A 22,161-nucleotide genomic window follows, 5' to 3' on the forward strand; every position below is an offset into this window, starting at 1 on the left:
TAAAGAAATACACACATGTCCGGTCCAATCAAATGCCACAAAACAAACTCTGCTCCTTCCACTCAGCCGTCACATCCACCGGTGAGGACGACAGCTTGTCTAGAGTTTGATTTGGAGAAACAGTGGGCTGCGTTTTGGTGAGCTTTACTAGAGTCTCGCTAAAAGCACTCCCGCATAGTCTGCAATCATTACCCCTTATAACCGTCGACCAGTTTTGTCCGTAGAGCTCTGGGCTTTGCCAAACGGCTTCGTCTAACACCTGAAGCGGTGTTCTGCTTCCCTGCATGTCAGCCTCTACATGCCTGCCAAGCGACATCCTCGGGTGTGAAAAAATGAAGCCAATGTGGATGTGCAAAACCCTGCAGTTCCTCGAGTGTCCACTAGAGGCTGGCTGCAGAAGCACAGGAAGTCACATACACACCCATTTAAAAAAAGTCTGTTTTTACAGCAGAAATTAAGATGTTTACAGCCTGGTTCAAAACGAGGCTTAAAACCGGCTTCAGCTCTTAGCCTGTTGTTATGTTGATTGAAAGTAACATTTCTACAATTCACTTAGCAGACACTTTTATCCAAGGCGACGTACATCAGAGAGTAAGAACAACACAAGCAAGGATCTAGGAAAAAGGGAACAATGTCAGTAAGAGCAAACGATCAGCTTTGAGTCTGATTGGACACACAGGTGCTGACAGGAAGTGACCAGAGGCAAAGCACAACATTGAGGGCAGTTCTTGAGAGCTCTAATCAGTATAGAAACCATCTTATAAGTCGTCGTTATCAAACAAAAACCATCGTCATTACCATCATCATCATCAATAATATGGAGACCATCATCATTAAGTTAGTAGGTATTCATGAAAGAGCTGGGTCTTTAGCTTTTTCTTAAAGGTGCAGAGGAGACACTGTCGTCACTGTTAGCGTGGCTAGGTATCCCAGAATGCTTTGGGCATTTTGGAGTCTGAAGGTTGCAGACCTTTTGATTGACATGTGTGAGCTGCCACGCCCACACACTCCTGAGATCTGACCTAAGATGGTTTTCTAATCGTTGTGAATGTTTGTTTTTACTCAGAGTTTTGATACAACACATTTTGATATCACATGTGCATTTAGAATATTTCCAGCCAGGTTTCCCGGGGCTTTCACACCTGGCTGATGAAGCTTTTATTCTGTACGTGATCCACTTGCGTTTGTTGAATTAACTCCGTTCTCAAGCCAACGCAAAAAGCCGAGCAGACACAGTGCGATGACCTGTTTGATAAACGAGATAATAATTTCCCGCTGCATGCGGATATTAAGCGAATGTTTGCTCATCATGACACACAGCACTCTGTTATAGGACTAAAATGATCCAGCACTCCACTGATGTTATTCAGTTACAGGAGAGCCTGACAGCCTCCGGATGGTCAGGAGGGAAACACGGTGAGAATATGTAAATACATGCTGTGCATCCGAGTGGAAAATTCCTGACAGAGGAGCTGCTGAGCGTGTGGTACAGCCTCGTTTGAGTATTCATAGAACTGCGTGGAACCTTTGTGAGGGAGTTATTATTTTTTTTACTGACATGTCTTCTCCCACCACAACCCTCAGGTTTTACTAACATTGCATAAATCTCTATTGAAACAAATCTCGAAACAAACGTAAAACCATCGAGTTCTAAAAGTTAAGAAGATGAAACAAAAAAAAAAAGACACACATCCTGTCAGTTAAAGTTTGGGTGACGTGTGTCACTGCTCACCACATCTTTTGTTTTGCCGCTTATCAGACGAGATTAGCGGCACAGGAAGAGCAGAGGAACGTCAGGTGCAAACACACTCGAATCGGTTTTCACAAGGCTTGCTGTGTTTCACTTCCCTGTTTGTGTGACAGTTTAACTTTTTCTGAATCCTGTTGCTCAGTTTCTGATTTAATCAAAACTCGTTGAACTGTTGTGTAATGTTGGCACGGCTGTGTGTAAGATGTGCATTACAGTTAACACATTATGGTTATGTAAGCAGGCTATAGTTTTTGTTCCTTTTGCTCAGAGCAGGCTGTGGACTTTAGCACTTCACACACACACACACACACACACACACACACACACACACACACACACACACACACACACACACACACACACACACACACACACACACACACACACACACACACACACACACTCCCCGATCTGCTCTTTCAAACATGGCCCTCACAGCAGGAAGCTTTCCCTATAGCGTCCAGGAGGAAGGAGGGGGGTCTAAGGAGGCAGGAAATGACGGGAAAAAAAGGACAGCGCCGAAGACACATTGTTATGTTGACAACATAATCCAAGATGGCAGACAAAGCAACAGCATGTGATGACACACTGAGACACACTTTTTGCTTTTATATCAATGACCTATTCCACAGTATCAACCACGTGTTGCCTGCAGCGCTTTATAGTAAAGGCGGCCACCTTAACAACACCCGCCCTAAATAGCGTTGTAGAACAAAAATCCCAAATTGATTCTAATCCTCGTGCGTCTCTCTGTGAGATCCAACAGCAGCTCCATTGGATGCTGTTTGACGCTTTGTTCGGATAACGCCCGCCCCGGTTCGGGCCACACATAGTCAGTGGATCATTAACTGTACACATAGGAAGTAAATTCAGTATTTTAAAATGTATTTTTATGAAGTTTTTTTGTGGGCTTTCACACAGGAACATGTTGTTAAGTGTTAATATTTGTTAGTGCGTGGTTTGTTTCAAGTGCAACTTTTTCGGCGTTTCAACTCACTGCGTCTGTATTTATCATGTGGTTATCAGCTGGTCGTTACGGGTGACAACAATTAGAAATGTTGTCAGTAACTTTAACCAGCCTGCTGTCGTCTGTAGCTGCGAACATAGACAAACAAACGCTGTGTTCCCTCCAAAAACTGAACATACATACATGCAAACGCCTTATTTGGTGTTTCATCTCACTACATATCATATGCTACACACACACACACACACACACACACACACACACACACACACACACACACACACACACCTGCTAAATGAACGTGTGTGCATGTTACATGTTCTACATTTGAAAGAGCTTTTGTGATACTGCAGAACGTGATTCTGTAAATCACTGCAAACTTTTTCTTCATAATAAGATTCATTTTTGTGTTTATTTTACGTTCCACAAAAGTCTTATTTTGTGGACAACAAACCAGCCGCCACCTTAAGTGGCAAATTTCCCTGTGGGAAACAAGAAAGAATAGGTGGAGAAAAACCGTACTGATGAGCAGGAAAGACTTTGAAGCAACTTTATTACGTGCAAGAAGATCGCACCTGTCGCAGGACGTAAACATCACCACCTCCCACTTTTAAAAAAAATTCTTCTGGATAGCAAAGGTTCAGTCTGACTTCTTGCAGAAATTTGCAGCAGCTGGCTGAAAAATGTTTTAATGAGTTTTGTGCATGTGTGAAAAGGGCTAATGATGGCTATATGGAAATCTTGCTGTTCCACACATTGTGCACACTATACAACCACTGCCACTCCCAGTACAGTCCTAAAGGCCACATGATAAGATACGCTGGCTTGAAATTGATAAACAGGAGAACACACAGCAAAGTTCATTTTTTCATAATAAATTCCTAACTTACTTAAACACTGTGACTGTGTGTACCTCATGATCTCTCCAGGCTAATTCCCCACAGTCAGTGAGTCTTTGTAAAGATATGAATAGTCAAGTTATTCTACATGGTGCCATGTTGCTTGAGAATGCAGGTTTGCACTCTTGCAGAAAGATAACATACCATAGACCATAACAGGTATAAAGCTGTGTTAACGACATTCCCTTCATGTTATCTTGGACTGCACCGTCTAAATCGTTTTCCCATAGCTGGTCATGATAAGTCCCAGGTACAAGGCTTATGTAATGACAGCACAGGAGAGGGCTGGAGTGTGTTTCCTCTAGAGAACCTTTAAAAGTGTCAAAAGAGCCAAAACATCCACAGAGAATCTTTTTAAACAACATAAAAACATTTCCTTCAGTGTTTGTTTACTGCCTGCCTGTTTGGTTAGCGGAGCAGGAAGTAACGTTTACACGTAAACATCTCAAAGTTTGTTTAAGGTTAGACTGTCAGATACAGCACTGTACAAAAGTCACTATAGCTTTGTTGCTTTAAAGGTGTAATGACCCCTCCATGTTTTACTACTCGGTCTCTTTTTGAAAAGATAAACCAAGAAATATGTGTGCACAAAATAAAAAGAAACACATTTTTTTTAGAACAAAGTTGCAAAATTCAGTATACAGTGCAACGTCCTTCTGCACTTAGGACATCTTGACCTCTTTTAGGGAGGCTGTCCTGAAGTTTTCTGAAGCAATCTTCTGGTTTATTACACCAGGCTTCTTTCAGCACACACAGAACTTCTGCTTTAAAATGAAGGCTGTTTCTTGACGAGGACGACGTGGGTTGTTTATTCTTCAGTGAGAGCTGGAGGTCAGATTGTAACTATGAAGATCACAGTTGTCAAGCGCTCCTGTGCGGGTGGCCTCCTGCCGCCGGTCACCACTACTACACTTATTACTGTCCTCTCTTGTCTCCCGCGGTTATTTTAGTCACACACAACTTCTGCCAGACCCTCTCATGACCTAATCATCAAGATTTTTAATTCTAAACATCAAACATGTTTGAAATAAATCGGGGTATCACCGACGATCGCTGAGCAAATTGGGGACGTAAAGATTGGATCTTTGTATGACTCACACTACAGCCGAGCGACCTCACAATTTTCGGGATGGAGGAATCGGACCTATATCGGATTATCCTGGAGTCTGAGCCAGGCTTTATCGCTTTATACAAGATTAATGCGACTTGACCAGCATTTATTCTGAAATAATACTAATCCTTCTTGCTTTGAAGATTTGTGATTGCCTTTGATTTAGACTGAATACTAACCAGCCTCTTACAATAGGAGGTCAGATTTGCACAGCCTAAAAATATCTCAAATCTCCCAAAATGTTTTATTTATGAATTTCCCCTCCCAGTAACATATTTGTGTGGATGCTTTTTCAATCATGTGGGCATCTGTAGGGGTTTGAAACAATCCCAAATAACCTCTTTTACAAATCATAATGTCCTCTTCGGGGAGTTCAGGGACGAGTTGCCAGCTGGCTGATTTATCTACAGGTCTAATTTTTCCTTTAATTCATCTTGAGCGGACAATCAGGCATCATGACAGTACTTCAGATGAGCTCCCATCATGCACCTGTGTGCAAACCGAGCACTGAATGGAACATTGTGTTTTCTCTGCACCTCGATCTCCACAGACTCCCGCCTCAGCTCCTTTGAACAGAGCGGATGATGCTAATGTAGTGTTGAGCCGTTGACGGGGGGACAACCTGTCCCCAGCCATCCCCGATGAGCGCGCTGATGAATGGCACATCACTGCTAATGCGCCTACTGTTGTCTGGAAATGAGACAAAGACGAACGCTTTGTTTAAACGGCCTGTTCCCTTTGGACTCCAGATTTTCTGAGGATTTTTTTTTATAATAGTTGATCATCCTCTGGAGCCCTGACTTTAGTTAGTGGAATGAAGATGTTATGTGCATCCTGCCAGAGAAGGGGTGAGTGTGTTTTGTGGTAGTATTCATCAAAGTTGTGCAAGAGTTGAACTTGGCTGTTCAGCTGAAAGATTCAAGAACATCCTCTAATGTGAAGCCGGTCTGCAGGATATGAGAACATTTTACTACAAGTGAATACACTGTTCAATACGGTAGTGTTGTAGTCAAGACATCACTAACCGAGACCAAGACTAAGACCAGAGACCGAGACATTTAGGGGTCAAGACCAAGACCAAGTGCAAGACCATCAATAAGAAAACATCGTTGTGTGTTTTGGGGGCGTGTCATTTACTTAGACCGTGACACCGGTAAGGTCGCGGCCGTAACCGGGGGGGGGGGGGGTAAAAATCAAGCTACAAGTGAATTTAAGTTATTTGTTGTTTTCCTTCTAATCAGAGTTATGACATGGAAAAATAACCTATGAGTGGTGGTCTGGACTGGTCTTAATTTAAAATCCGGAGTCCGCCAAGTTCGAGACCAAGACGACAGAGTAAAAAAAGGCAGAGACCTTTAAAAAGTGGTCTTGAGACCAAGACAGATTCCAGGTACTACAAAACTACAATACGCTGAAAACCATATAAAGTGCCAAACAAAAATGAAAGCGAGAGCGTAAGATATAATTCACAGCTTTAATGTCTGTGCTGTTCTTCATGCTCACCTGTTTGCAGCATGTTTCTTCTGAATCCAAAATTAATCCAATCTTTTCACCACTAAATTGGCCCCAATTCATCTTCAGGTAGCAGATATCCGGCTTTAGTTCATCGGACTGCATGCAAATGCTGTGAAAGAGAAGCATTCATTCTCTATCCAAATATTTATTGTGTATTGCTCGTATCCCCACAACGAGGAAATTGCGGTTAATTGTGCTGCAGATATAATATGAGCCAATGTCCTGAATCCAGGATGCGGTTTAAGGAAATGTTATCTGAGATCTCATTAAAGTGCAGGTTAAAGTAGACTTCTTCCTCTTCTGATTTTTACAACATGTCCAATAGTGAGGAAGTAGCTGACCGATCAAGTAAATCACAACATCATGATTTGAGATCTTATCCCTACAGAAGGACATTGTGTTCAGTCCTCTCGTGTTTCCTGTCAGTATGGATCACACATGTCATTTCATATTTGTTTATGTCTCATCTTACCCCCCCCCCCCCAATACCCTTACAGCGCTTTTTGATTCACATGGATCATCTCATGGATCATGTGAAGTGAAAGCGACAGCGCTTCTTCTTCTTCGTGTCACTTTGCCCACACTCTCCTTTCTTTTCCACTGACCACAGACACCTGATTTCTCTGAGGCTAAAAATAGACTCCTTCAGACCCTAGCTCCCCCTCCCCGCTGCCCTCCTCACCTTTTTTTCCTTTTTTTTTTCTCCTCCTCCTCCTCCCGGGCGAACAGGCTATTAAAGGGAAGTCTCTCTGCATTATGCCCATTCACAGCCACCGCTTCTCCATTCAGAGTGGTCTGTCTGTGTGTGAGAAGAAAACGTCACAATCCTTTATGTTATGAATCTGATAAAGACTTTGTGTTTTCTAAAAAGGCTCCGGCTCTTGGGGGTGAAAAAATAAAAAAGCTTGGTTTTTTCCACAGAGCTGTAAACGTGACCTAAGCACCGGTCCAAATGTTAGCCAGAGTCATAGGACCTCGAGCATCTTTGAAAATGGCCTTTTATGGTCAGTGTGAGAAACAGCGTCTGTCTCTGGTTACTGTGTTTGAGCACTTTTTGGGAAGCGTGCATTATTCGTGCTGCTCAAGAAGGTTTAAGGTATTCCTCCAAAGGGTCAGCTGACGGCTTCTCTTCTCACTGACAGAAGATTTCCCTCAGTGCTTGATTTCCTGTGAATAAAAAACAGGCCTACTCATTGAACGAATACAACAACGATTCTAGAGAGAAATCCACAATAACAGTATAAAAGCATAACTAAAAACTACAAATCCCACTGTTGCATCCACCAAAGTGCTCTGTGGAAGGAAAGTATAGCAGCAACTTGAGTTAGGAGAACATCAAATGGACTGAAGAGACAGCACACGATGTGTACGAGTCTGTAGAGCAGTCTGAGTTTCTGCTGGTCCTGGGTCAGAAAACAGTCCTAAAGCAACATTTTTTAAAACAGACAAAGCATGTTTATTTCTAACTAAAACAATAGGTACTCAACATAAACATATCCCTCTGTTGATTCTCTCCCCCCCCCCCTGGCATGTCATGTTTACTGTATAATTGGAAACAAATTACAGGCATTTATTTTGGGAGCACATTTCCATGTTTTCAGTTTAAAAATGTTCCTTTATTCTAGCAGCTGTACTGGTCTCCCTGTATGCAGGCTATATGTTCTTCTTCGAAAACAGAAAGCATTGTAGGTCACCACAAAAAGTGTTCATTGAAAACTTTGCGGCAGCATTTTAAAAGAAGAGTAGACGTGATGTGGTTTCTTTTTATGAATTTACTGTCCAGCCAGTTAACACAAAGGTTAGTTTCATACATCCAAACGTGTGAAGTTCTGTCCTAAGTCCATCTGGATGAAAGCTGATTTGCCAAAAACAACATGTCAGTTGCAGCTCTCATCGCGCTTCATCCTTTAACTTCTCTTTTCACACTCTCCGACATTATCCTGCTATCATCTTCACCTTCTTTTGTCACAGTGTCACCTCCTTCTTTTGGACAATTAACTGCTGCTCATGCATTATGCACAATGCATTAAGTGCCAACCAGAAGAGTCGTGAAGTATTGACTCTAGGAGACCAATTGGCAGGGAAATCTGTTAAAAGAACCATTACATTTTTTTATTTTTTTTTATTATATCACAAGAGTCAGGACAATGATATGTTGCCTTATCAATACCCACCCCTCCCTCTTTTCTACTGATTCTTAATATTCCTTTGGTTCAGTTTTGGTCTGGTGTCTGTATACTTCTCTTCCCCGTCTGTCTCCAATTTACATGATGAGATCCATTTTCCTCTCAGCCACTAGAGTACGAGAAAGTGGGACACCACTGAGACTCATTTCTTCCCGAGGATTCAATAAATTGAACATCGGTATTCTCCTGTGTTTCTGCACATTCCTCTCAGTCACTACATTGTTGAAAGAGAGACGCTGTCATACTTGGTTAATTTTTAAACTATATGAAGAGAACTTGCATTCGCGTAGGGCGTAGGTCACCTTTAACCCCTTAAGTGATGCAGCTTGTCTCATGTCCAAAGTACATTGAAGCAGTAAACATAAAGAACTTTAAACAGCATGTGAGGTCTGTGAAACCCACATATAGCAAACTATATTTAGACGTGTGCCTTCCACCCACCACTGTTTTTTTTTTTTAATCCTGCATTCTGCCGTTAAGAGAATCATCTCCTACATTGCAGAAAGCGTATAACAGTAACGTATATTCAGGACGAAACACGAGGAATCAGTGAGCGCTTTTTGCTGTTGCCAGAGGACAGAAAGCGGAGCGAGGTGAAAATGAGCCGTGGTGAGGAAGGCCGACAAAAAGTGAAAGTGGAGACAGAAGAAACAGGAGAGAAAAGAAGTATCAGCACCCGGCAGCGTCTCTCGTCTCTACTTTCCCCCGTCGCTCTGACTTCATCAAGTGAACCAGTAAGGAAAGAGCCATCTGTGTCACCATGGTAACCACCCCTCCCCTCGTTTAAGCAACGATGGAGAGGATAAAGGGGACAGGAGAGGGAATACATTCTGGCCTCAGGCGAAAACATTTTCTTCTTAACTTTTGATAGAGTTTTAATCCATTTGATTTCTCGTCTTGGACATAATTATTTAGAAAGTTTCATTTTCCAGTTTTCAGAGCGATGATGAGCTTTTTATTTGGGAGACTAATAATACACTGACAGGGGAAACAGTTTCTGTTGACAGTTCTGATTTAATTTTCTACTCATTTTTAGTTTATTTCACTATTTCACTGAAGACATTCAAAAGTTTTTACAAGTAAGGAGGGCTGCATAATTAATCAAAATTAAATCATTATCGCAAAATGAACATTTGAAATGAACAGCAAAATCTGAATTATTGCAATAAATAAGAAAAATAAGCAAATGTTGTTTTCTACAAAAGCCCTCAGAGGACATACCACCATACATGTGAGTTTACTTAGTTTTCCCATGAACAAATACGTTTTTGACATATTATCTCATTATCTCGAGATAACAACACAGGTTATCCCAAGATAAAGAAAAAAAGTCAGTGTTTAGAGAAATCATCATGAATGTGCTGGTTATCACAGAAAACCGAGTTAATTAAAGTAAATATTATATACATCTGTTTCACCTGTTGCAGGGAGGTTTATGCTTTAGCGCAATTTTGATGCAGTCAGATGAAGCTTAAGCTATCAACTACCCTCAGATTCATTTGTGCACATTTTGGATTCCTTTTGGATTCAGGAGAAACATTTCTTTTTGGGGGGGTGTGGGGACCTTTATTTTGCCTTTTATTATAAAGACAGGACAGTGGACTGAGTCAGAAATCTGGGACAGAGAGAGCGGGGAACGACATGCAAGACAGGACCAGGCGCAGGTCGGATCTAAACCCAGGTCACCCGCCTGGAGGGCCATGCCTCTGTATCTGCGATGTGCACAAACCACTAGGCCACTAGGCCACTGGCGCCCCAGGACAGGCATTTTTCAAACAGACAGAAATGATGAACTGTAGCTTATATTCATTTTTTACAGCTCTTCATAGCGTTATTGCAACATAGAGGCATTGCACATTGCATATCCTCTCTTCAGCCATTCTTTAAACTACCAACTTTGAGATTTCAAAAAGTTATTCAGAAGTTATTATCGCTTACTATCATTGTTTTTTTTTAGTGTCAAATGTCTTCTCTAAACTTTTCTTCAGTGAATGTGTGAGTGTGGATTGTCAGTCAGATCCTGATGTTTGAATAACTGGAACATGAGCTCCAGCTTTCTCTCTGTGATAGACTGAGGGGTGTAGGTGTTGTCTGACTGCAACAACAAGTCCCAGCCTCATCACTATAGCATTTCATACCATCTCTGTTGTGAGAGACTGCTAGTGGCAATGATACTTGAGATCCATTAGTGTTACTCCTCCAAGCTCTCTGTGCCAGGCTTTTGTGCTGTCAGTGGTGAGCTGGTACTCAACATTAGCATGAAGGCCTCGATTTGAATTAACATGTTGTTTCTTTAACGCTCACAGGGCTGGATGGAGATGTTTAAGAGAGAGAGGGGGATTGTCTAAAGTATTTCCTGCCCCAGGCCATGTGAGCTACATTAATTAGCTAATGGGATGGACAAAATGTTAGCCTTGGGATGCTTCCATTTTTCTCTGTTGGAGTTACATAAGTCTGCTCAGTGCCACTTGATGCAGGCTGTGTGACAGTGAGGGGGGGGGGGGAGGGGATCCTTGTTTAACCTTGGCACATAACTGATTAATCCAAAATGTAATTTGCATATAAGGTCATCTAATTTTGGATTTCACAGTGAAGCGTGGTGCTGATGGGAGATAAAGTTGGTATGTTGCGGGGTCTAGTCCGCTGGTCTGATGAGCATCGCTGAGGCAAACGAAAAACAAAGGCTCTACTTATTAAAGCAGCTTAAAGTTCTCAGCAGTCGCCGGGCACCAGATTTATTTATGTAGAATTTTAATTACATGCTGACTCTGGGGGTCTCCAGTCTAAACTTTACTTTTCCACAAGTTCAAAAGCTTCAGATGCACGGAGGCGCGCTGATCCGCCTCGGAGCTAATGTTGTCACAAGTCTCGCTGCTTTGATTGATTTTTGATACCAACGGGTTTTTAAAATGATACAATCTCCATTTAAAGGCTTTATATGTGATTTTTTGATCCAGTAGATGTCGCCCTTGAGCACCAGCATGAAACCAAAACAACTCGCGCTGCATTGTTGTGTTAGCATGTTAATGCTAGCGATCTTTATTATGCTCGTATCTTCACACTGCATGTAAATTTACCTGAAATGAGCGTGATCTAGAAACACAGTTAAGCAGTGAGTACAGTATGTTATTCTTCTTTTCTCTAGTCCCTCAATTAAACAACTTTTATACACGAGGGGAGGAGTCAGCCGGCCGTCCGGGCGATGTAAACAAAGTGAAGATAGGACTCTGAAAACTCTGAAAACATCACAGACAGTGGGACTCGGGTGTTACACCCATTGTAGACAGTCATGACTCACAGAGTTATTTTCAGAGGAGATACTTGATTTATATTATATTGAAGTGTGAAAAATCACATATGAAGACTTTAATGAACAGTAGTATAATAACAACCAAAGCTCTAAAAATATACATCTATTTCACTAGACAGTGTGCAGGTATCTCTCAGAAATGGTAAGCAAACACCTGCTATTTATAAGATAAGATATTTAAGAATTAGTTGTGAAATGCTTTAGATGTATTTTTCGTTCTTGTCTGATCTGAATGCTGACTAAACCTCAATTTGTTTAACTGTCTCTATCTCCCGCTCTGCACTAATCGTCTTTGCAAAGTTCTGATTTTCCTCGTTGCATCACACACTCTGCTGTGTCTGTGCTCTCTGTCCGTGTAAACAAGGAGGGTTTTAAGAAGCAGTTCTTCATGCAGGGCTCCTGTAGGAGGAAGAGAAGGAGGAGGAGGAGGGACACAATGGAGGAGATGCTGACAGTATTTTTAGCTCTCTCTCCCCCCTGTACTGCAGTGATGAGTAAAGAACAAGGCCAGGTTGTGCCTCCCACCTCTTTAACCTGTGGAGGAGCAAACGCAGGAGGGTCAGGAAGAGAGATGGTCTTTTTTTTTTTTTTTTTTTTTTAGGTGAATCATGGATGCTCGCAGAATGTTGCACAAAACGACATGGGATTCATTCTCATTTTTCTTGTTGTTTCCTACATTAACATATCCTAAATGCTTGGCTGCTAACTCGTGCTTTCTGAGTGTCTGATCAGAAGAGATCACATATTTAATCTCCATTTGTCTCTTTAGTTTGCTCAGCTTCACTTCAAGTCTGTTATGCAGACAAAATGAAAATGTTTACCTGTGTTTGCCCTTCCTTTCTTCGAGTGCATTGTTTGCTGAAGTAAACTGACCTGACCACTTTTTTTAAGACAGAGAAAGGATAAATGTTTGTTCACCTTTAGGTGATTTTTGGAAGTCAAACAAAGTGAAACAAAGCCTTTTGTTTGATGGACTGCAAACAAACAGCACCTGTGTAGGGCTGTCACGACACTAGAATTTTAAACGTTGATACAATATAAGCAAAAAACTAATCATACCAAAACCTGTTTCAATACCGTGGTAACAAAAATCCAAATCCTTGAGAATAAAAATTGGATGTTTTCTCCTTTTTAAATTCCCAGCAATGGCAACAAACTGTCTGAATTGCACAAATACATTGGCAATGTTTTGGTACAGCAACGTTGGCCAATGTGTTTGTGCAATTTAGCCAACATCTCCTCCTCTGCTCTCTGTCTTTGTAAGACAGAGAAACCTTTAAATCTTCACCAGTGAACCGCTGCTCTCTTTCTTTTTCTAGCTGCTTTGATTTTAAAAGGATTGAAGATCTGTGGTGTTTTAAATTTTCTGTTCTTTTCGGCACCGTCGATCATGTAAAAAACTGAGAGTGTATCATATTAAAACATGTGTTGAAAAGTATGGAACCTGTTGTCAACCCTTACCCCTGCATACTGTTCAGAAGTATAACCACTGGAGTCTATGAAGTCTTTAAAAAGGCTTTGGGATTAAAAAAAACAAACTAAATCTTGTAACAAGCATATTACGCTGCCCCCTTCACAAATGTAATAGCTAAAAGTGGAATCTCCTGAGGATACTGTTTAACACCTCAATACCAACAGATCAATAGAAGTGATTCAAGTAGGCGCTCAGGAGGGAAGAACACAGATTCAGTTTTTCATGAGCCCTAAGGCGGGCAGATTTAGTAGGATATAAATCAATTTTATATTCAGTTATCTGTGCCAAATAGTTTTATTTATCTGGGTTATACCCATGATTAATGATGCTTAATTTTTTGCCCTTATTAGATACTCTGAGGGACAGAACGGCCCTCTTTGGTCGATGCAGATTGATGGTAAAGTCCCTCGCTCTGACCACAGAGCAGCTCAGACACGATCGTCTGAAGCCCTCTGACATTTTAACTGGATTGGTGCATAAGCCCATCAACTCGATCTCGTGGATGGCCGACGCTGTGTTTGCAGAGGTTGTCTCATCATGTGACACAGATCTGCGGTATTTCAGGCGGTCCGGGGGGCTAACATTTTCCACTTGTGATCCAAAGGGGTCTAGCCTCGAGACGGTCATGAGGGAACCCCCCTGCCCCGCCCTCTGGGATTCACCACCTCCTCTGTTGCTCAAAGTCGCCTCCTAAAAAACAGGGCTAAATATAAAGGGGGCTCCACCATCGTGGCCTTCAGGGGGAAAAGGGCCTCCTCTGAGCCAACACCTCCCTCTCACTTCTCTGCGTTGTGTCAACAGCAGGTCCCAGCTGCTGCTCTCTGTCCTCTGCTCAAACCTGTCTGCTATATGTTGCACCTTCAGACTGACAGAGCCAGTCATTCTCCCTTCTCTTATTGTGGTAAAGGGCGGACTTTAGAGCTAAGGAGAATGGATCTCGGAGAGTCAGGCTCGGTGTGCAAACTCAAACCTTTGCTGTGTGGAGTCAAGTCGGGGTGACGCCACAAGATAATCAGGACGACTTTGGAACCCAAACAAATCAAACAACGTCATGTTTTTTGATGGTTCTCTTAGGATTATTTATCCAGATTTCCCTGTGGTGTGAGGTGTGTTAAGAGTGATCTGCTCTGATGAATATCAGATCATATTAAACATGTTTAATATTTACGTTCTGATACCTTGTTGTTAAGGGGGAACCCCTGAGGACAGCTAGGCATGTCGATAGCCATTTGGAAAATCGAGCCGCGTAACAACCACGGCAAATACATTTTTACATCTCCAGCTCGCTCTACATGGACAACCTGTGTTATGCCGTCTCCACGACTTCATCCTCATCCTTATCTGTTTAAACACAAATTCTTTCTGCCGGATCGAGAGATACTGTGAGATTTCCACCTTTGAGAGTCAGAAATCTGGTTGTTCATGAATGAATCTGTTAGTTTGTGTTGTGCTGTTTTGGTCGTATTGTTGGTATCCACACACTATAGGAACAAAACTTTAAATTTGTCATTATTTGGCGTCGAGTGTCTTGCACATTTTCATTATCTGTTAAGATTGAGCAGGTCTCCCGTTTCGATCAGACACTTGTCCTTGTTCAGAGGAGAGCAGATGTGCAAAGCTTTAAGTATTTGTTTGTTTGTGCCGGCTCTAAGAGTCTCACACATGTTGTTAACAGGCATCCTCCTTATGTCTGCTGTGGTATTAATAGGCGTCAAGTTATCTGGAAAGTTCCGTTAGACTCTGATGAAAGATTTTCAAAGAGGCCTTAGCTGCTGTTAAGTGTTGTTATGATGGCATTATTAAAGTAACATACTTCTTGTGCTGTCCTCTTGATAGTTTATATATCTTCTGAGATGTTCACAGAGTTAAACACTGCAGTGAGAACCATGTACAGAATCTGTACAGAAAAGTAAAAAGAAAAAAATGCAGGGTTGCGTCCTGCCGCTGGTCGCCATGACTACAGTCCTCCCTTGTCTCTCGTGATTATATTGTAGTCTCACACAACTTCTGCCGGACCCTTTCATTAAACATGTTTGAAATGAATCGGGGCGTCCCCGACGATCGCCGGGCACATCGGGGACGTTAAGATTGGATCTTTGTACCGCTCACACTACGAGATCATCTGAACAGATAATCGGGTCCGAGCAGCCTCGAGTCGGGAGAGACCCTGAGATTGTCGGGAAGGAAGAATCGGAGCTCAAATCGGCCCGATTATCCCGCAGTGTGAGCCAGACTTAAGAAACCAGATTACAGTAAAAATCTAAAGATAATGATAGCTGTTTTGATACCATGGCAACACAGATAGAAGTCCTAAGCAACAAATATCGGGTCATTTCTTGTTTTTTATTACCAGAAAATGAACTCAAACCCCTGCACGCTGTCTACATTACAAAAATATGTTATCAACGTTTTGGTAACAAAAGATTGATAACATATTTGTGCAATTATGGCCGATTGTCTTTTTAAAAAAATTTATAGCGTTGGTTCTTTTCTCGGATATCCATCAATAAAAATGCAGAGGTTGTATAGTTTTAAATCACGCGGCATTGAGAACTATCAAAGCAGCGGAAATGTTGACGACCTTAGAAATCAGAGCCTCACCAGGAGTATTTCCTCGCTATGGTTGGCATCGGTTTTGTGGAAACAGGAGCTGGAACATTGGAGGATGCTGTGTGATGAGCGCTGTGCACTGGGGTGTGCTGCTGTTGCGTCACTGCCTGGAGGGGAGACGAGACGGTATTTTTAGAAGGGAATGAGCATATTCTCTGAACAAACAACGTCAGGCACTCTGCTTGCGTATGCTAGGATTATTGTGACCGGGCTATTTTTAAGCTGTGTGTGAGAGAGAGAGAGAGAGAGTGCTTTTTTTCTGGGTCAAGCATGGTGCCAGTATACTCTCTCGTGGCGGCTGGTGAATCGAGCATCACAGGACCTGCGTTGTACCCAGCATCTGCATCGATCACCGAGGAGAGAGTAAAGGAGACATGGGTTTAAACCAGCACGGACTTAACGGCATTTTAGGGACTTCTGCTGTGAAATTAACCCGTAGTATTGTATCAGTGGATCAGTAAGAGTCCTAAAACCAGCTAATTTAGAATGCCATTTTTATCTTTACTAAACAACAAGCTATGTGGCCTTAAATCTCGGTCACAGACACAATCATTTGATAATGTGTAGGCGTCAACATCACAAACTGACAGTCCTAATGAACACAGACAAAACATGTACAGTAACTGATATTTATGCCTCAGTCTGTTTGGGTGTGTCTCTGATGAGCTAGGAAACAGAGACATATTTAAGAAAGATGGTATGCAATAACATAGTGCTTCACTAATGAACCGTATGATTATCAAATCAATATTTCCAAATGCAATATATTCAAAAACCTGATATGCAATATCTAAAAATAGTATTTTGTAAAACAGACCCTTTTAAAGTCACACCAGCATGACTTAAATCCCCTATAAGAAACTTTCGATTTGTGTTGATTATGGCGACCTCTGTGGACGGATTCTGTCATGTACATCTTTAAAGGCTTTATATGTGATTTTTCACTTAAAGAGCCCATATTCTGCCCTTTTTGGGGTTCGTATATTTAATCTATGTACCTACTTTTGTACGTTCACAATAGCTAAAGTCCGAAAAAAGTGTCTGTTTTCATGTACTGCTCCTTCTTGCTCCCTCTCCGCTCTGAGTCCGTCAGCTACACTCTGCTGAGCCCCCACTGTTAGACCCCACGTGGGCCAAGTCTGCTCTGATTGGTCTGCCGATCCGCTCTGTCGTTATTGGTCAGTTGCTCAGCACGGTTCTCGGAAATGTCCCGCCTCTTTTACCATATTTGGAATGCAGCCACTGGCTCCGTCCGAGGGGAGCATAAACATTAGCACCTTAGCACTACTGTGCTACCGCAGGCTACGGCATATCGTGGGCGTGCTACAGAAGTTAACGGGCGTGCAACATGAGCTGCAGGGCTTGCCACAACGAGCCAATGGGCTTAGATCAGTGATCTCACACTGACAATGACGTCGGACTGACAAATTTTTATCGAGGGCGGCTAGAACCGAGCGTTACATGCAGCTAATGCTACAGCTAACAGGAGGACGTAGGAGAAGCTGCTTTTCCGCGGACTTTAAATTTTTGCACATAGATGTGCCTAAACATGCACAGGACACTTGGAAAACACACTAAAGAGCATATAAAACCAGAAAAAGAAGAATATGGGACCTTTAAATGTAATCTAAATCAAGTATATCCTCTGAAAATAACTCTGAGTCATGACTGTCTACAATGGGTGTAACACCCGAGTCCCACTGTCTGTGATGTTTTCAGAGTTTTCAGAGTCCTGTCTTCACTTTGTTTACATCGCCCGGACGGCCGGCTGACTCCTCCCCTCGTGTATAAAAGTTGTTTAATTGAGGGACTAGAGAAAAGAAGAATAACATACTGTACTCACTGCTTAACTGTGTTTCTAGATCACGCTCATTTCAGGTAAATTTACATGCAGTGTGAAGATACGAGCATAATAAAGATCGCTAGCATTAGCATGCTAACACAACAATGCAGCGCGAGTTGTTTTGGTTTCATGCTGGTGCTCAAGGGCGACATCTGCTGGATCAAAAAATCACATATAAAGCCTTTAAAGTCACACCAGCATGACTTAAATCGCCTATAAGAAACTTTCAATTTGTGTCGATTATGGCGACCTCTGTGGACGGATTCTGTCATGTACATCTTTAAGTTGTGTTTTTTTTGTTTGTTTTTTTTACAAAAATCTCACACTTCTTTCTTTTGACTGTCCAATGTTTCCCCCATCGAGAATTTTTGTTGTGAAAAAGACCCCCAAGAAAGTCTGTTCTGTCAGCATGCAGTTAACTACTTTGTCTGACTCCTTACCCTGCAGCAGCCGTTTCATTAAAAATAACTCTAAATAATAAATAACCAGTCTTGTTGCTGACGGTCTTGATTGTTTTTGTACGTCATGAAGAGACATCAGTATTCATTTTAGGCTGTTTCACGACCAGCTGAAAAGTTTACTCAGGAGCTTGAAATCATTTCTCAGTTAAAATGAAAATCATCATCACAATCCAGATAGATCATACAATATAAATAATAAATAAATGTTCCTTTATTTTATTTCATTTTTCACTTTAAAGCAATGCTCAAGTGAAAAATAAAATGATTATACTTCCTATATATGAAGTCATGATGTAGGAAAATGAGTGTGTTTTGGGTTTAGACTGATGGATGAATAAGCTCAGATTCAGGGATTTGCTGATTGGCCTTTTTTATTATTAATTTCTGGCATTTCATTGACAACAAATCCCCACTAAAGAAAAGGAACAGCGACATATTTATTGTAAACGATCAAAGTTTTCTGTAGTTTTAAAAGCTCTCATAATGCTGCCAATAATTCACATTCCTCTGCATCAAAACCAAACCCTGCACAGCGCGATGATCCACAGCGTTCTGAACACATCCTGCCTGTCAGAGCTGTGCTGTGACTACACTCTGTCCCTCTTTTGGGCTTTATCTCATTTTTCTCTGTTTGCCTTGTCCTCCCTATCTTCACATACCTGGTGTCACTTCCTTGTATGTTTGCTGCTTGTTTATGGTATCTGGTTGCACTTTGGCTCACACAGGACTCATGCTGCTGATGATCAGACAGTAAAACAATCTGAATCTCTCCACTTGTCAAACTGAACTACTTCAAACACTCGGGAGTTTGTTGCAGCATCAGTTGTAACCAGCATTCAAGCTGTTGTCACAATCCTTCTGTAGATTGTGATGCCGTTTATTATCCACACTGTCAACAAGGATGAGCACTCTGTGACCTTCCCCTTTTAAAGCCTAAACAGCTCGAGGCCTCTCATGCTCTTGAGCTGCAGGCTTTTCTTCAGGCCTCTCCAGGCTAGCCTAGTTTCATCCCTGCGTCTCTCAAGAGTGCGGTTATTTTCAGCGACGTGTGCCGTTCTGCTCCCGTTTTGTCAACGCGTTGTTCTTCTGCGTACAGCGAGGATAATATACTCAAAATGTATGGAAGACACTGTAACCCTGTTTTAACTAGAACACCTCCCAGTGTGTGAGCGTGCACCTGCTGCAGGTGGAGAAGTCGAAACAAGCTGTATCTTTGTCCTGGCTGCTTATTAAGTATAATGTGTCCTGGATGGGTGGCTGTGGAGAGAGCACGTGATAGGCTGGAGGGTTTCCACACTTCTTTGACTGGATGGGCCCGTCTGAGGCGCTGACTGATGCATCATGCAGGGGTGGCATGACGTTTGTGTGCACACATGCCCAGATAACATTGTTGCCTTTATTGGACAGGAAAGATGAAGAGAGACGGGACATGTTGGGTGGAGAGAGAGTGGGATGACATGCAGCAAAGGGCTGAGGTCAGATTCAAACCCTCGGCCGCTGCAACGAGGACTACAGCCTCTGTACATGGGGTACACAACATAACCGCTAGGCCATCTGATGCCCTGTGATTGAATCTATTTTAACTCTTAACATTAAAGGCTTTATATGCTTTATATAATATAAATCAAGTATATCCTGTGAAAATAACTTGTGTTTACATCGCCCGGACGGCCGGCTGACTCCTCCCCTCACGTATAAAAGTTGTTTAATTGAGGGACTAGAGAAAAGAAGAATAACATACTGTACTCACTGCTTAACTGTGTTTCTAGATCACGCTCATTTCAGGTAAATTTACATGCAGTGTGAAGATACGAGCATAATAAAGATCGCTAGCATTAGCATGCTAACACAACAATGCAGCGGGAGTTGTTTTGGTTTCATGCTGGTGCTCAAGGGCGACACCTGCTGGATCAAAAAATCACATATAAAGCCTTTAAGAGTGTAATACAGATGTTATGAGCCTATGTATCATTTTTAGATTTAAAAAAAAATAACACAGCAGAGTGTCAACATTATAATCTTTTTAGCTTATTTTATGTGTACTCAAAAAGATCTTATTTTTATGCTAAGAATTTTTTTAAATTTGGTTTTCAATTAGCAACATCAATGTACATTTGTTTGCAACATACACTGCAAATATACATTTGCACATATTTAGCACAATGGAATGGATAGTGTCTAAATTATACTTTAACTCCCTCCCATCCCAGCCCTCCCACCACCCGAATGCCCCCTCATGTCCAGATGTTACATGATAAATATTGCATTAGTATTTATAGTAAACTTAAATGTATCCAATAATATGTGCTAGGAGTTTCAGTAAAATTTTTATTGGATAATTAACATTAATAACATAACGATATGCAAACAGACAAAATCTAAAGCAATATATAAAATAAATAAATAAGGTCAGATAGAATAAACAGAAGAAAGGAAGGAAAAAATAAATTAGTTAGAGAAATAATAGTGATGAAATTAAATATTAAATAGGAGAAGGGGGGGGGTCACCTCTGTTCCACCTCAACATTGTTATTCATTCTTACGATAAGAAAATGTAAAGAAAGTAATTACAAGTAAACTATCACACACTCCAAATGAAATGTATTGCCAACGTTTCAGAATCAACATTTTTTTAAATATTGTGCAGAATTTCCTTGGAGGGCTCATTCCTCTTCTACACGCCCCGTCTTATCAAATAGATGACGCAAAGTGGTTTTCTGCAGAAAACTACAAGCACATCTGCTACAGCACGGGCTGTAAATAGTTTATTTTAAAAATATGCCCCGCCTCTCACAAGGCAAGTAGCTAATCGCTAACATTTAGGGTGGCCTACCAGATTTCAGGGGGGGGGGCCCATGCCACCCCACTGGACACGCCCCCTGAGAAAAGGTAGCGGACCAGAGTCCTGGTGGCCTCCCCTCCGCTGGCGTTGTTCACTGGAGAAATGACGCAGTGGGAGTTTTTTGTGTGGTTTTACACTTGAATGGTCGGGTGCCAGAGAGTTGTGATGTTTCTGCCACAGGACAGAGAAGAAGGACTTCGGGTTCATGTCAGGACTTTTTAGTCACATTTTCACAGCCAACAGTAACGGGAAGGTGTTGTTGTCTCATTAGCCTGGTGACTATGATCCTTCAAATACAGAGCAAACTTTCTTCTCCTTAACAAGCCGTTTTTTGTTTTTGACCTATCAACAGCTGCTGTGTTTGAAAATCTAGATTAAAAAGTCAAGACCTTGGAGCTTATCATATTATTATATTATCTCAACAAATATTCCATAAAGTTTTCTTTAAATTAGCTGACGTCTCTGTGTCCTTCCTGACTTCTCGGTTCAGTTGTCACCACACCCTCGCTGACAGTCTGCTCAAGTCGTGATCTTGTGATGTACTTTGAGAGAGCTGTTCTTCTCTCAGCGGTCAAAAGCGGATTTCTGCAACTCACGCCACCCACACGCTGGTTATGTATAGCCCACACACCTACCCCCCTCCCTATCTGCACCAGTGGTTTTTGAAAACAATGCTTTGTGCAACTCTGAGGCTGCTATTTGTGAAACCTGGATCATGCACAGGGGGGGCTCTTACGACGTTATGTAATGCTCCCCACTCAGCTGTAATCCCTCTTATGCTGAGTGAGGCCCCCCCCCCCATGTGACGCTGCCCCGAGGGGTGGGTGAGAAACAGGGTGTAGCTGCTGGGACGCTCGGCAAGGCACGGGTGCTCACCGTAGAATCTGGCCACCCCACCCCCCCCCACACACATGCACAAACAAACACATACACACACACACACACACACACACAAACACACTGAGCTGGGGCCTGTGTATAAGAAGAGAAGTTTAGTCAGCCTTACTTGGATTTTAGACACTGCATGAAGACGCAGGGCCGACGCTCGTCTTACCTACTCACTACTATTGAGCTTTTTTTTTTCTGAATGACCACCCGGCGTTACCTCATTCTTCTTAGCGTGAGCCACAATAAATGGATCTTTGGTTACGTGTGGAGGAATTTTAAAGGTTTGGAAAATCTGTGCGACTTCT

At 42.0% G+C, this 22,161-nt stretch overlaps 1 protein-coding gene across 8 annotated transcripts in view; it reads left to right on the plus strand.

Moving 5' to 3' along the window:
- The window catches only part of LOC132974900 (membrane-associated phosphatidylinositol transfer protein 2-like), a 64,225-nt gene that overhangs the window by 5,267 nt on the left and 36,797 nt on the right, over positions 1-22,161 (plus strand). Inside the window, exon 2 of one of the 8 annotated variants that reach the window (XM_061039226.1) lies at positions 9,002-9,162. The exons of 6 other annotated variants lie outside the window; for them this stretch is intronic. The gene's annotated coding sequence lies outside the window, so the exon portion shown is untranslated. Of the gene's footprint in view, positions 1-9,001; positions 9,163-21,933; positions 22,138-22,161 lie in introns of those variants that run through there. One more of the 8 variants, XM_061039225.1, reaches the window with a different exon arrangement.

The sequence above is a fragment of the Labrus mixtus genome, chromosome 5 (genome assembly GCF_963584025.1).
Source record: "Labrus mixtus chromosome 5, fLabMix1.1, whole genome shotgun sequence".
Lineage (NCBI taxonomy): Eukaryota > Metazoa > Chordata > Actinopteri > Labriformes > Labridae > Labrus > Labrus mixtus.